At 37.2% G+C, this 13146-nt stretch overlaps 1 long non-coding RNA gene across 1 annotated transcript; it reads left to right on the forward strand.

Annotated features, from left to right (window-relative positions):
* Positions 1–5109: 5109 nt before the first annotated feature.
* Positions 5110–6249, forward strand: LOC121263381. The gene is made up of 3 exons (XR_005940252.1): positions 5110–5444; positions 5561–5629; positions 5948–6249. It is a non-coding gene; the product is annotated as an uncharacterized LOC121263381 (long non-coding RNA).
* Positions 6250–13146: the final 6897 nt, after the last annotated feature.

Raw genomic sequence — 13146 nt, forward strand, 5'->3', positions numbered from 1 at the left:
AGAAACCAAAACAAACTGAAGGACACAAAACCATTTCAGTTTCAGTCACTCTAAACTTCGACCATTATGATGCTTTGACCACTACTTCTATTTGTATTATTCTTGTCAAACTCTGTCTTGATCGGACAGGTTGGCTCACACCAATAGTTTGTTATAAGCTAAGAAAGGGAGCTAGAGTGGAAGAGATTAGCATTTGATTGTCTAAGGTGCAGGCTATGTGAAGGAATGGGAAACAAGCTATGCATAGGAGAAGGTTGAAGATGACAGTTTAGTTAGTTAAAGTTAGAGTGATATATTGTTGTTCTATTAAACAAAGTGATGTTGTTTTTGCGCAAGTCATGAAAGATTAGTAGAACAATGTCATTTTTATACAAAATTGTAATAAGTAAATGTACAAGAAACAAAATCTTTTGAACACATATAAATACACCATGAGCTGGGAAAGAAGCCAACTCTGGAATTTCACACTACTTACGTTTTTCTCTCTCTCTCTCTCTCTCTCTCTAGTTCTTGTTCTTGTTCTTGGAGGGTGACTACCTCAAACTAGTTAGCGGAAGCAGGGTAGTAGCAGGGACCATTACAATTGGTATTAGTTGTTAGGAGCCATGGCAGAGGGTACACGATCCTACGCTCAAATTGTGGATTCGGTAAACCATATTAGACAGTAGCAAGAAAGACAATAAAAGCATATTGAAGATACGATTGCAATCTTAGTTCAACAGCAGGAGGCTGCTAGGGTGGATAAAGAGAATCAAGATAATAGATTTTTTTGAAATTGCTATAATAGATTTCAAGAATTTAATGTAATACTTCTTAACGAAATGGGCAAACAGTTAGGAATGTTCAAGAATCTTAGACATTTGTTCGAAATGGGAATGTTAATGAAGATATGGGTAAAGTTCATTATCGTGACATGGGTGAAAGGGGATTCACTAAAGGTATGCAATGGGATTTTTCAAGATTTTGAGACAAAAATCCATCAGGTTGGATTTATAGGACTAATCAATATTTTCTGTACCACCAAGTACCACCTAGGCAGAGAATATTTTTACCCTCATTTCATATGGATGAGGAAGCCTTAATACAGTTCTAGGATGCAAGTGAAGCTGGAACGGAAGAGTTTACATAGGCTGTGCATACAAGATTTGGTTTGTCACCATATGATGATCCAATAAAAGCTCTTACAAGACTCAAGTAGGTAAGTTATGTAACTGCTTATAAGGCTGATTTTGAATTGTTGTCTAATTGAATAAAGGATATTTCTGAAAAAAATAAATTTAGGGTTAATTACACTTTATCCCCTCGAACTTTTACTCAATTCACAATGTACCCCAAAACTAATAATCGCATCAAAGTGGACTTACTTTCAAAACTTACCAATGTGCCCCTTCCGTCCACCAACAGCATTAAATCTAACGAAAACTGCCTCCACGTGCTACTCATGTGCATAACATTCACTATAAAGATGTAATCTCTATCTAATTTATGATCATTAATTGATAGCATATATTATTTTATAATTTATATGGTCAATGATAACTAAATTAGATGAAAATTACATCTTTACAGTGAATGTTATGCACATGTGCAGTACGTGGAGGCAGTTTCCGTTAGATTTAACGCTGGTGGTAGACGGAAGGGGCACACTAGTAACTTTTGAAAGTAAGTGGGTCCACTTTGATAGAATTATTAGTTTCGGGGGAACATTGTGAGTTGAGTGGAAGCTCGAAGGGGTAAAGGGTAATTACCCCATAAACTTATCTATTTTTTTAATGAGCTAAGGGATGATGAAGTGAGGTTGTCCGTGGGAATGTTGAATCCTATTACCTTAAATGATGCTTTTGGATTAGCTAAGGTCAAAAAGCAATATATTTGGAGTACAAGGAGGTCTTGGAGAGGTAATTCTGTAGATCCTCATCAACAAAATTCTGAGTAGGGGTTGTCTAGGAATGTACCTTCTGGTTCCATTTTGGGTACATCTAAAACTTTACCCACTACAAAATTGCCTTATCAAAAGGTGTCTGAAACCCAAATGAAAAGAAAGAAGGAAGAAAGGGCAATGTTATTTTTGTGATGATAAATGACATTAAGGACATAAATGTGTTAAGCCAAGATTATACTTGTTGGAAAATGTGTATTGACTATAGAGTGCTGAATGAGGCTACCATTAAAGACAAATACCCCATACTTGTAGTGGATGAGTTGCTGAATGAGTTATTTGGTTCCACAATTTTTTTCAAATTGAATTTGAGATTGGGGTATCATCAAATCCATATGAAAAATGAAAACTGATGACATATATAAAACAACCTTTAGAACACATGAGAGACATTATGAGTTCCTTGTCATGCCATTTGGATTCACTAATGCTCCCTCAACATTTCAAGCTCTCATAATGATGTGTCAAACCATTTTTAGACAGTTTGTAATGGTATTTTCCGATGATATCCTTGTTTATAGCAAGGACATGCAATCTCATTTACTGCATCTAGCCATTGTGTTGAAGGTATTGGAGAAGAATAAACTATTTGCAAAGAAATCAAAGTGTCATTTTGCATGTGCTGAAATTGAGTACTTGTGGTACTTAATTTCTAAGGATGGAGTAAGAGCTAATCCAAAGAAGTTGGAGTCTATGTTAAGTTAGCCAATTCCTAAGAATTTTAAGTCTTTAAAAGGTTTTTTAGGACTCAAAAGGTTATTATAGAAAGTTTATCAGAGGCTATGGTTTAATAGCTACTCCCTTGACAACTTTGTTGAAAAAGGACGCATTTCAGTGGTCTCAAGTAGCAACTAATTCATTTGAACAACTTAAACAAGCTGTGACTAATCCACCAGTGTTGTCTTTGCTAGATTTTACAAGGATGTTTGTTATAGAATGTGATGCTTATGGTGTTACCGTGGGAGTTGTCTTGATGCAAAATAAAAAACTAATGGCCTTCCTCAGCCAAGCCCTCAAGGGTAAAAACTTGTTGTTGTCCACTTATGAAAAAGAATTGGTTACAACTGTTAAAAAGTAGAGACTTTACTTGTTTGGAAGTACTTTTATAATTAGAACTGATCACCACAATTTAAATTACTTGTTGGAACAAAAGATTAGTACAGTAGCTCAACAAAAGTAGATTTCGAAGTTGTTGGGTTATGAATTCTCTATTGAGTATAGAAAAAGGAGCTGAAAACAAAGTGGCAGATGCTCTATTAAGAAATTATATTTCAGATGATTCTATGGTGGTTATTACTATAACAATTCCTACCCCAACTTGGCTTGAAGAGTTGAAGAATACTTATGTTGGAGATTAATTAGCACAACAACAGTTGGTTTGTTGAAGAATGACTCATCTTCTGCCTCTTCCTTCACTCTTAAACATGGTCTTTTGTCTAAGAAATGAAGAATTTATATTCTAGATTGTCTTGAGTTAAAAATGAAGATTTTGCATTTCATCCATGCTAGTCCATCTGCAAGTTACTCTGGATTTCACAAATCTTTGTAGTGTGCTAGAAGTGATTTTTACTGGCCAGGGTTAAAAAGTGAGGTAAAAAAATATATTAGAGAATGTGAATTTTGCCAAAGAAACAAAGTGGAGAATGTGTATCTTGCTAAATTGTTGCAACCCTTACCAGTTCTGCAAATTTGGACAAATTTTGTATAAGGTTTACTTGTTTCAAAGGGACATTCTATCATCATGGTGGTTGTTGATAGATTGTCCAAATATTCTCATTTTATGGTATGCCTAAGAGCATAGTTTCTAATAGAGGCTCAACTTTTACTAATTCTATCATGGTAGTTGTTGATAGATTGTCCAAATATTCTCATTTTATGGTATGCCTAAGAGCATAGTTTCTAATAGAGGCTCAACTTTTACGAATTCTTTTTGGAAAGAGCTATTCAAATTGCAGGGAGTAACTCTTTCTTATTCTTCTACTTATCACCCTCAAAGTGGATAGACTGAGACTATTAATAAATACCTTGAGCATTTCTTGAGATGCTTCACAGGAGATAAACCAAGGTTGTGGTTCAAGTGGTTGACATTGGTGGTACAATACCACTTTTCACACTTCTACCAAGCTCGCACCATATGAGGCAGTGTATGGCAAGAAGAGGGTTGGGTGTATCTCGGACTTTAAGTTGATAAGAAGAGGGTGGAGAGGGAATTTTCGAATGGGGATTGGGTGTATCTCGGACTTTAACCTTACATACAACATTCATTGGTTACCAGGCATAATTTCAAGCTTTCTTCAGGGTTCTTTGGTCCATTCTAGATAACCCATAGGATTGGTCAAGTTACTTATAAGTTTGATCTTCCTCAGTATTCTTTATTCCATCGTTTCATGTCTTTTGCTTAAAAAAGAAATTGGATAGCATGTTTCACCCTTGTCTAAGCTACCACCAGTTGATGTGAAGGTTGAGCTAACACCAGAACCTAAGTGTATTTTACCTCGCAAAAGTAGAAACTAGAAAGTTTTATAGTACAGCTATAGTAGAAGTTTTAATGCAATGGAAGGGAGCTGGAGTGATGCCACTTGGAAATCCTATTGGTGACTTTGTGATAAATTTTCTCACCTAGTGAGCAAGATCCTTTGAAGGAGAGGGGCATGTTATACGTTGAGAAAGGGAGCTAGAGTGGATGAGATTAGCATATGATTGTCGCAGGCTGTGTGAAAGAATGGGAAACAAGCTGTGCGAGGTTGAAGATGACACTTTAATTAGTTGAAGTTAAGAGTGATACGCTTTCGTTATATTAAACAAAGTGATATCATTTGTGTAAGTTAAGGTAGATTAGTAGAATGGTGTCGTTTCTTAATGCAAAATTGTAATAAATAGATGTACAAAAAACGAATTTATTTAGGCTGCGTTTAGATGTTGAGTTGAATTTTAATAAGTTGGGATGGTAAAGTGAGTTCTGTGAGATCTATCTAAGATGAATTTAAATGTATTTAGATGTTAAGATAAGTTTAGATGTATTTATGATAAGTTAAAATGATTGTAAATCTCACATGTAAATAGATTTTAAATTGAGATGAATATAATAATTTAAAAATTAGATATTTAAATATTAAAAAAAATTTAAATATGAACCGAATAGCGCAGTGAAGGAACCAAAAGAGGTCTTAAATACAAAATTACACGAGGAGTGGGAAAACAAGCCAACTCTCGAATTTCATACAACTCTCTCTCTCTCTCTCTCTCTCTCTCTAGTTCTTCGAGGGTGACTACCACGAACCAGTCAGCGAAGCAGGGTAGTAGCAGGGTCCATTACAGAGTCGGGTAAGTGGAGCTGCGAGTTTGAATGTGAGACCCGAGTCGAGGCAGAGTTCAGCCCGGCCTCGTCACCCTCAACGGCCACGCTGATGATTGGAAGGACGTTGATGGCTTCGAGTTCTCTCTCCTCCCCGCTCTAGACCCAGATCCCGAGCACGAATACAAAGGCGGAAAAATGACCGTTAATGTGTACTTCCCTTGATTTAAATTTCGAATCCAATTTGGTTTCGCCGGGAATCATTGCTGTTCAGTATGTATTTTTCTTTTTGATTATTGTGTTGCTAAATTGAGGTTCTGCTGCAGGCTTTTGCACGATGGCCATTCTGTTTTCTTTATGTTACAAGTTGATGGGGAATATGTGTACTCCAAAGGGTAAGTTTTTAGTTTTGGGAGTTGAATGTTGCATTGTGTTCGTGGTCGAGTTAGATTTTTAATATAGCTTTTATATTCACTTCTAGCAACTAGGGTGAATCCATGTTCAAATGACTCGTCTGAAAGGGGAGGGGGAAAGAAAATAAACTTTATGGGTTTAGATTTTTAATTCAGTTTTGGTGGGCTGGCTGTGTAATCCTATATCACTGAGCCATTCATTCATGCAAATAGAAGTGGATACTTTTTGAATTGAATAACCTATCAGTTTCAAGCATCGACTCTTTGACAAGAACGGCTCTTGCTGAATTGGTTTTGTAGTAATAGCAACCAATGCCCTTCTGTCGCTCTTATGTTTCAAATTGGAGAAGATGCCTCGTACCATAGCATAAGTTACCACCTCTGGTTATTTATTTCTGATTTCCAATGATTTTTTTTATTTTTTTATTTTAAAGTTTTAGTTGCTTTTCATGTTGATTTCTTCTATCATAATCCAAACTGAGAAGACTTATGCTGTAAGAAGGGTGGATGTACCGAAGGGAAGGGAAAGACATGCACCAACAAGACGTGCAAAGGGCATGAAGTTGATATCATGCACTTCTCAATTGGAAATGCTATTCCGGGATGGCTGTATGGTGGCAATCCTATAGACAACAGGGACGGGAATGGTGGTGACAGGTGAGGCTGAATGACAACAACACCCCCACCCCCCCAGGCCCACTTTTGAACCCGACAACAATATTGTACAATCCCACCTTTTGACCTTCACATAAAGTTGTCTGAGATCATGGCAATATAGTACAATCCCATATTCTTAATTATTTTTGTTATTTATCACTTTTTTTTGGTGAACAGGTTTGGTCATTTGGTTGATCCTTGGAAATACATTGATGAGCCTAGAAGATCTGAAAATGTTTTGAGTAAAGGAGAAAAAGAGGGATAAGGCACCAAATGAAATGACTTCAAAAGAAAAAATCAATTGAACTGGCATGAAACTTGTGTCTTATTCATAAACAAAACTCACTATCCATGGCACAGTTCTCTGGAACCTGCCTAAAAGAGTTATTCTTCCTATTTAGTTGCCTTGTTTAATAATCACCAACACCTCTGCAATTACCTTTAACTGAACATGTTAAACTATTATTTTAGGAACCGTATAGACCGCCTTCCCTTATGCTGGGAAAAACTACTCTACTTCCTCCTTGTTATCTTCTAAATTTTTGCATCCATGTTTCTGTAACAGCTTTCATTCTTGTTCTTTTGGACTTCTTATCGTTATTTGACTCCTTCAATATTAAGCAAATCACTCATCTGCAGTGGTGTTTATGTCTCCATTTGCTTTTTAAAGAATTGCCATTATGTGGCTTTGTCTTCATTTCATTCTGGTTTTCCCCCTCATTTTGCACTCCTTTCTTTCCCATCTACAGCTGATTTCTTCTAATCCCACAGGTTATTTTGATGACATTCATCTTCAGTCACATCCTTTAATCTGTACAATCAAACTTCGTTTTGGATTCAACATTAAAATTTTCTTTATTGCTTTAGTCAATCTTTGGATTATTGGCTTCTTCATAAATATAAATTTGTCATAGCTTTGCCGGCTAATTTCACCCACAAGAATTGTAAGACTTGCTTGGATGAATCATGCATATTTCTTAAATCTTAAATTTTGGACGGGAAGAGTGCCACCTCTTGAGAGCGGGCAGTAAACAGATTTGATAACAGATGGTAGGCACTCTATGGAATTTGGATCTTGGAATGTTGGTAAAGTTTCTTTAGGAATTTAGTCACCAAATTACTGCTATTTTCTTCTTTCTTGGTTTGTACTTTTTAGAAACATAGAGGTTGAATTCTTGATGGATTTTTTACTGTCAATCATGTCACTCATTGCTTTTCAAACCTTTGCACCTGAAATGCATATTTATCCATTGACATGCATCCCTTGTCAACGCAAATGGAAATCCCCAACTTTCAATTTGATTTATTGTTTTATCTCTTTTCCCTTTATGCCAATTTTCATGCAATGGCATCTCCTCTTCCCATGGTAAGAGATGGAAGGTTAGTTTGTGGGTTGATTCCTATGCAAGTGCATGAGTTGCATATACCTAAAAGAAAAATATAATTTTCGTTTCTCCACCCTTCCGCTTCTCGAGGTTTTACTTTGTGTTTCTTTTTTCTCCGATGGTAATTTTTTGTGATCAAAGTGTAAGTGGTTTATCTTTCTCCATTGTCAGGAAATGATGCTAGTGCACAGAATGACTGAAAAGGTGCATGGTGGCACAATAGCTTTGCTGTTCACTCAGGTAATTAACTATCTTTTGTTAAGGGTCTGATATTTAAATATCTATTCTCATTTCTCCACCTTTATAAAAATGTGGTGCTTACATGGAACTATCACTTGACTGTAAAATATTAAAAAGTAGGTGAAAAGTAATGAATAGTAGAAAAGTAGGTGAAAAGTAATAATAAAGTAAAGAATAGTAGTGAGAGTACCTCAAGTACTCTCACTTGCCAAACACACCCTTAAACGGCAAGTGTTCAACAGCATGGTTTCAATTTTTGAAACAAGTTTCAAAAGTAATTTAAGCTATTATCCATCTGACACTGTGCCATCCAACCTTTTTTAAAAAGAAAAAGGCCGAAGCTCGAGTGGAGGGGAGATAAGAGATGAGTTTTGCTACACAACCTCCACCACACTCCACACTCCACATTTTTTTAAATTTTAAAATTTTTTAATATTTTTTTTTAAATTTTTTTTGACCTTATTCTTTTTAAATTATTTCAAATTTTCTATTCATTATTTATATAATAAATATTTGATAAAAGAAAAAAATAATAAAAATTTTAAAAAAAATGTGGAGTGTGGAGTGTGAGGAGGTTGTGAAGATTTATTCAATAAGAGATTCATCCCCTTACGAATAAAGTTAATCTCCTGCTAAAAGCTTGGGATCTGAGCCATGCCACTTCAGGAATGAGCAAACGAGGACATCATGGATTTAAATGAAGGACATTGTAACCTCTTGAACTGGATATAGTAAGGAAGGTAAATGTGATTTCAAATTGACTGGGAGGGAGAAGTTCTTATAGCCTATAATGATTTCAAAACTCCAATCGTAAGCTTGGTTGGTTCTTTTGGAGTATAACCCAAATTTGATTTGAGCGTTACTCGGGTTGTTGCAAATCTAAGACAAAACCAAAACCCAATAAAAACCAAACGAAAACATGAAATCAATTTCAAAAACCACAACCAAAAAATAAACTTTGTTCCCAAACATGCCCTCAGCCTGTGGGACTGTTGCTTAAAACAAACTGTTGCTTAGTTAGGTTTAAGGCCCCTGAGCCTGTGGGACTAAACTAAAATAATCTAAAATAGAAAAGATAAAGAACTTCACTTGGTTCCTTATGACGATTTTGGCTAAGGGTGCGGCTACTATGCCGCCCCATCTTGACAGCTAGACTTACCGCCCAATGTAAATTTTTTTTTTTTCTCTTTTTTCTTTTCACATTTTTTTAACATATTTAAATACATTTAAAAAATAAAAAAAAATACACCAATATATTTAAAATTACTTTCTTAATCACTAAGTAAAAAGAAAATTGACCAGCGGTCAAATGGAGGTGTCGAAAGAAGTGGGCATAGTAGTGTTTTCCTTGCTAAAATGTCTTTGTGACAGTTTTGGCTCCTGTCAAATCACCCTTTTCACATGCTTGTTTATTTATATGGTGTTCCATGCGTTTCCCAAATGTGACCTCATATTTCACCAGTAGTTGTAGTCTCGGTTTTAGTTATATATTGTTGCATCCATTTCATGTTGAATATCAGTATATGGTAGTTGCCTATTCCAGGTTTTGTGGAGGAAGATAGTCCGTGTGCATCAGTTGGCCAGAAAGGCACATATTATTTTGAATTCTCGAGACCTTTGAGAACAATGGATCATCTTCAACGGGTACGAATGCCATCTGCTGAATTTAGAGTTTTATCAATCTGGGTTTGCATAAATCTTCTAATCCCTTGTAACACACCTGATAGTAGGTGTTTGGTTGACTAGAAAATATAAGAGAAAAGATAAGAAAAAGTGATCACATTCGAAGTTGACCTAGCCTCTAAGAAAAAGAGAGAAAAGAGAATAAGGAAATATTTTCATTAATGATTTTGGATACCATTACAAGTCCCTCATTCTACTACATATACGACTTCTGTGTTGACTCTTGGGCCACAGGCCACTTACTCCAATGGCAAACATAAAGTCACAATTACAATTATAACTAACAATAAATGGGCCATGGCCCGACTCAACAAAACTCATGCAAATAAAAGAGATGATGTTTGTGGGCCATAGCCTAAGCCCAACTACTAAACTCCTACCATCCAACCCAAACTCATTATGAACTTGGTCCCTATTGTCACAATCACAGACGTGTGACAAATCCTCCCCCTTCAAGTACCTTGTCCTCAAGGTGCGGCCTAGCTTCAATCCTTCTCTTGTAGTTGAGGCAAGTTTCTTCCTCGTCATGACCTTATTTCTATGTTGTCTGGAAAAGGGTAGAGACTGTGCATCGAAACCTTCTGAAGTGAAATTTTCAAACTCAAACTGCCTTCTAATTTGATCATATACTGCAAGTTCTCTATCATACTTTAGTGCCTGGGACTAAAGCTCCTTAATTTGAAGTTCTTTCCATTTACAGCCCCACAAAAGAGGAAGTATAAACTTCCTCCAATGAACTGTTAACTTTTTCTTCAAATCAAAGCATCCATCATATACTGATGCATTACTTGCACACATGTGACTCAATTTCCTCATCAGTCAACCTCCAGCCAAAATAAATGACTTCCTCCAGCAACTCATATATAAGCACCAAGTTTTTGTGCAACGAATCTTCATTGAGTACACCAAAGTAATCTTTGATGACACCTTTGATATTAGACCCCTGCTCCCTTCCTCTGTCAAAGGGCTTAAAGACAACATTAAGTAGCAAAAAGTCAAGCAGCTAAGGAGCAAGATTCGTATCAAGTATTTCTAAGTTTGGGCTCCTCTGTATTGACATACACTGGTCCTCTATGTCAAGCAACGCATATAAGAGATCCAGTTTTTTGAGTTGGGGTGCATGTATGTCATCAATTTGCAGACCCTTTTCAGGCGTATCATCAAACACTTGAGGGGTAACAACTCTCAATTCATGAATCTTCCCCACAATTTCCTTGCTCAACAAAGTGTCGGTGGTGTTCTCAAGCTGCAGCTCCACAGCTTGTGGTTGGTTCATTTTGTCAAGATTTCGGCCTGAATGGAGACCATGCCTCTCAATTACCTGCTGCAAACTTGAGCTAGCGTAGTCGAAGAGTTTTCCAGTAGAAGAAAAGCTAGGAGTTCTATGTCAACATCGCAGAGAGTTGAGAGCTCCAGAGCCTTCTTAAACAGCCCCCTCCAATCCACCTTCTGTTTACCAGAATCAGTTGCAAAATCACCTAGATCTGTGGTGTGGAGTTCTCGGCTGATGAAGGAAACCAAGGGTATGAGCACTGTGAGGAGAGTGAGAATTGTTAAAGGAAACCAAGATCCACCGCCTTGGTTCCTATGAATCTCGATGCTCAAGGCTTTCACAATAGCACCATTGCCTTCCCCGAAGCCCAAGTAGAGCTCAAATATTTGGGATTGTTGGGAAGAAGATGTCACCCACCCCTACGAAACCAACTTGCATCATGGCAAATGGCGAGGGAGATGTGGCCACCTGTGAGGGCGGACAGACAGTGGGTCTAGGGACCTTGAGTCTCCCAATGGACATGCCTTGTGGGTTTCTTGTGATATTGGGTCTGGTATAGCATGTTTTGTCTGGAACAACGTTTTAGGATGAGATTGGTGTCTGTTTTGGTGGCTATTGAGCAGAGCTACCCAATCTCGATTTGGCTCCCGGTAGGACTTCCACGTAATGACTGAAGGTGGAAGGAAGGAAAGGACGAGTGGTAGAGAATGGCGTTGAGACTGACGAGGTCCGAATTGAGCTTGGGGCCACGGGCGAAGATCTTGAGCTTGTAGAGCACTTCGACTGCGTGTTGAAAGAGGAGGCCCAGGTTGTTGCTGGCGCTCATGGGAGAAAGAGGAGGGTGAGGAACAGAGACACTAAAAATTGCTACCACTTGGGTCAAACTCCCAAATCTGAGAATCTGAGTGTGAAACTTGAGGCTGGAGCCGTAGTAATGTTGTATTCCAGCTTTGAGAAATTTCCAAATAACAACTCATTTTTTCCTCCAGCCATTCTCTTGCTTTATTCACTTCTCTTCGGGCTCTATCCCTATGTTTGGAAATGTCGATGTTGAGACTAGGCTTGGAAATCTCACAGTTACCTTTGATAGTTTCCCCCTTAGAAATCTCGATCTGGATCTGAGAGAGGTATTTTTGGTCTCAAGGCAAATCTGAGACTGGAAATAAATTCTTTGGCTCTGTTGCTTCATTTTCGTTTGCAGCTGTAACAGTGGCAGATGGAGTAAAATTGGTTTCACCCGGTTGATTCTTGAACAATATTGTCGGTTGCTGTAGAAATCTCATCCATGGCTGTGTCGATGGCTGCATTGGTTTCTTTTTTTTATTGCAGCAATAGTATCTCCAACCCTTTCAAGCTGCTGTTGGAACACTTCACAACTTTATTTCATCTTAAGAATGAATTCCATGATTGATAACATAGAGACCGATGTCTCTCTGATACCAATTGTAACACACCTAATAATAGGTGTTTAGATGACTAGAAAATATAAGAGAAAAGATATGAAAAGTGATCACATTCGAGATTGACCTAGCCTCCAAGAAAAAGAGAGAAAAGAGAATAAGAAAATATTTTCATTAATGATTCTGGATACCATTACAAGTCCCTCATTCTACTACATATACGACTACCGTGTTAACTCTTGGGCTACAGGCCACTTACTCCAATGGCAAACATAAAGTCACAATTACAATTATAACTAACAATAAATGGGCCATGGCCCGACTCAACAAAACTCATGCAAATAAAAGAGATGATGGTTGTGGGCCATAGCCTAAGCCCAACTACTAAACTCTTGTTATCCAACCCAAACCCATTATGAATTTGGTCCCTATTGTCACAATCACAGACGTGTGACATCTCTAGTGTGTATGTTGCTTGCATAGGTCGTTGCTCCTTCAGTTGTTAAACGAAGTGGTTTATGAAATGTGGACCAAGACTATGCATTCTTGTAATTAGTTGAGGGTTCACAATTGAAGATTGCCCTTGAAAGTGTGACACAGTTGCCTCTGCCATTTGACTTTGGACCTTTAGGAGGTTATTCAAATGAGCTTGTTGGCCGTGTTTGTTTCAATTAGGTTCTTTTTTTGAAATATGAATTTGACTATGTTTGAAAAGAAGTAATTTTTCACGATGGGAACTTAATAGTACAACTTTAGGAAACTCTTTTCGGCATAATTTCCTGTTTATCCTGATGAAGCCCTTTTCATTCTTATTTGTGTTGAATTTGTTTTAAACCCTGTTATCTTGAGTGAATAGAGTCC

This window comes from Juglans microcarpa x Juglans regia, chromosome 4S (genome assembly GCF_004785595.1).
Source record: "Juglans microcarpa x Juglans regia isolate MS1-56 chromosome 4S, Jm3101_v1.0, whole genome shotgun sequence".
Lineage (NCBI taxonomy): Eukaryota > Viridiplantae > Streptophyta > Magnoliopsida > Fagales > Juglandaceae > Juglans > Juglans microcarpa x Juglans regia.